We start from the raw sequence: 3452 nt of genomic DNA, 5'->3' as shown, positions 1-3452 counted from the left end.
AAAAAAAAATACAGAGAAGAGAGAGGGGTGCAAGGTGACTTTTTTCGTCTTCAGAAAGAGTGGTTCATATATGTATGCGTTGTGGCGGGGTGGGGGTGGGGGAGTGGGAGGAAGGTGTTTACAAATCCAGCAGCGGCCCTGTCCACGGCGGCAGTGCTGAAAGCTCTCCACCCGGACCTCGGACCGCGCGCTGAGGCTGCCGGCACCTTTATAAAGCTTCACCTGCTCGCGCTCCGCCTTTCTTCGCCTCCAGCGTCCGCGCCCACGCTCCACGCACCGGCAAGGTCTGGTCACACCCTCCCCGACAGAGTCAAGAATGGAGGAGGAGGTTGAGCTAAGCCCTTGGGAGGAAGGGAAAACTGAAGCCAAAATATTAAAGAGGGCGTAAGTGGAAGTTGGGATGTCTCATTGAAGTTGAAAACCACTTTTTCTAACCGCGCCTGCCTCTGGAGTTTCGGAGGGGGCTTAGGTGGAGGCTTTTGGGGGGCGGGGTGGGGGGAGGTTTCTAGCAAAGTCCCCTGAGAGGCAACACTCAATTCCAGGACAGCGCGGGAATGGTATAAGGAACCTTAGGCCGCCGCGCGCCAGTCGGATTAATCGCGCCCTCGCCTCTTTGGGGCGCGTCCTGCTTGTGCCCACTCACGAGCTCTTGCACGTCTGTGAGTCTGTGTTCTGTTGTTTGGGAGGTCCCGGGAGCGCCGAGTGCCCGCGTGTGCTCGCCGGCCTAAGCGCACCCAAGCTCCCTGGAGCTGCGGAGGGCCCTGGCCCCGACCGCGAGGGGAGAGTCTGGGAAAGAACCCCGAGAAGGTAAGGGGGCAGTGAGTCTGGAGTAGGTGGAGGAGGGGCGAAGGGAGATGAGCTCTGGCCCCGGGTGCTTCTGCTCTGGCCAGATCCTTAGCTCTCCAGCCTCGGCTCTCTCTGGGCCTCAGATTCCTTACTTGTTAAACGAATGATTGGAACTCGATGAGCGCTCCGTTGCCACCCACCTGAAATAATTCTTAAAACAAAAAACCCCAAAAAACTCTCTTTATTGCTATTGTCGTAGAAATACCACGACAAAATCGTATTGACCTAATTCCAGAGGACCCCGGTGAGGGGTGGGATGGGGTGGAGGACCCTATGGGTTCCCCAGGGCAGCGACGATACCTTCTTCACCTGAGTATTCGCCTCGTTTCGGGCGATCAGGCACTAGGAAGTGCCCAATAAAAGAAATCGATTGAAGCGACTTACGTCGCTTTTTAGCCCCATCTGAGCCTGACCCTGTGCAGAGAGGGAAGATGGGCTTCCGGAATTTATTCCCTGCTCCACCGTTCTGCAGTTGGCACGCTTCCATTCCTAGCCCTAGCGGGTCCCAGAAGGCGGATCAGTGTTAGAGAAGGATGCTCGGAACTCACATCCTCCAGTAAACCTGGCGCCTGGCGCGCCCTAGAACTTGGCACCTCGGAGCGCGCGCAGGCGCACGGACAGACGCTGCGCGCGGCCGGGGGAGCGCCCAGGCAAGCGCCTCTTGCAGGTTCATTCCCTTCGTTGGCGAAAGGGGAAAAAAGCAGGGACGTCCTAGGGCCATAACCTGTGCGAAACAGCCTGTCAAGGGCACAGTCAGGCTTGCTTAGAAAAGGCAATTCGATCGCGAAGTGATTTTCAGAGCAGCCCGCCAGTGCCGCCAACTTGGGGACAGCTTCAGTGGGGGAAAGACCGACTTTGGGCAGTTCTGCGCGGTTTCTTCTTCTTCTTTAAACTGAGGTTCTCCTCCTCAGCAGAGGCGAGAAGTCTGCACAGAAGAAATTGTTTCGTTCATCCCCCAGCCTTCTCTCTGCCGTTCCCTATTACTGAAAGGTCCTGCCGGTCAGGATTTCTGATGAAAATCGCTCTCTAATGGTCGCCATGAAGGTCTAGGTGGGAACGACAAGATGCGTCTTCTCCCGTTTCATCCACGGACTTGCATATTAACCCACTCACTGCCAAAGGTCCCGGCAACTCGTGTCGTTCAGTTGCTTTTCGTTGCTTGTTTTGTCTTTTCAAACATTACAACTATTGATACTTTATTTTTATTTTCACAAATTGATGTTTTGTCAGATGTGTTACTTGAAGATAATTTAAACTATAAACTAGTTAAAGAAGTAGCTTCAAGAATAGTCATTTAAAATTACCTCTGAGAATGCATAGAAATTAATTTCTATTAATTAGTGTCTTTAAATATTGTCTCTTAAATGTTTGTTTTACTACAAACATTGTTAGAATAGTTTGTCACTGTGCTTTTTAGAATGTTCCTAGAGAGCCTTTACCCTTCAAAAATAAAACTTTTTAATGCTGAAGGCGAATTGATTAATCATACAATTTTTCTAAGTGGATTCTGGTGTCCAAAGCCTCCACCATATTTAGAGAATAATTACATAATATAATACATTCTAAGTTGCCCCAAGATAATGTCTGGGTAAAACATGTTAATAAAAGAAGACAACCAAAGTGAAAATATAATTTAAAAAAAGCAAAAAAATGATATTGTTGTCTATTATCTTTAACTTTACTTGACTATTTGAATACATTACAACTCTAGAATTTAGAAAGATTTCTTTTCCCTAGACATCTGAAAATAATTCAGTTGAAAGTTTTCTAATATTTAGAAAATTTTAGTATATTCTCTAAAATAGAATGCACTTTAAACTGTATTTTGATTAGTGTTTTTTTATTATCCTTCTTTCCAGCAATAATATGTGTGTGGATTTAGGACACTTCATAATATTTACAACCATCTCCTTGATTATTATTTTAATATTGTAAAATCCCATTAAGTACAAAGAAGAGGAACAAGCCTTTGAATTTGCTAGGTTTAGATAAAAATAGGTAGATTAATCTAAGTATTTGTTGTTGTTTTGGTGTCAGTCAAGTGGATTCCAACTCATAGTGACCCCGTGTGACAGAGCAGAACTGCTCCCATAGGGTTTTCTTGGCTGTAATCTTTGTGGAAGCTCCTGCAGAGCCGCTGGGTGGGCTTGAACCTCCAACGTTTCTGTTAGCAGCCGAGTGCTTAACAGTTGCGACACCAGGGCTCCTTTAATGTAAGTATATTTACATCATATTTTCCAGAAGAGGGATACGACCAAGTCAGAAATACAGTTTTGAATGGACTGGAGGTGCGTTGCAATTCTGGGCTTACCGACAGGGATTCTGGTTATGTTATATTCTGCTTTGATGTAAACAAACACCTTCTGGAGACATCATGGCATGAAATACCCATTGCATCTAGCTGTAATGCAGGTCGATTTTTACGTTAGGAATGTTTGGATTTGAGGTGTCATTTTGTTTGTTTTTCGAGAAAACTCCAATCCAACATATTTTTGCCACTGTGAGAACATAGCAGGCCACCTGCCGGCTTCAGACCTGGCCATTAGCACACATTCTTGATTAAACAAGCGGGCATTAAAAGGTAAAACTGGATGAAAATGCTTGCT

This window comes from Trichechus manatus, unplaced genomic scaffold (assembly GCF_000243295.1).
Source record: "Trichechus manatus latirostris isolate Lorelei unplaced genomic scaffold, TriManLat1.0 scaffold00301, whole genome shotgun sequence".
Classification (NCBI taxonomy): Eukaryota; Metazoa; Chordata; class Mammalia; order Sirenia; family Trichechidae; genus Trichechus; species Trichechus manatus.
This window is presented reverse-complemented; position numbering follows the sequence as displayed.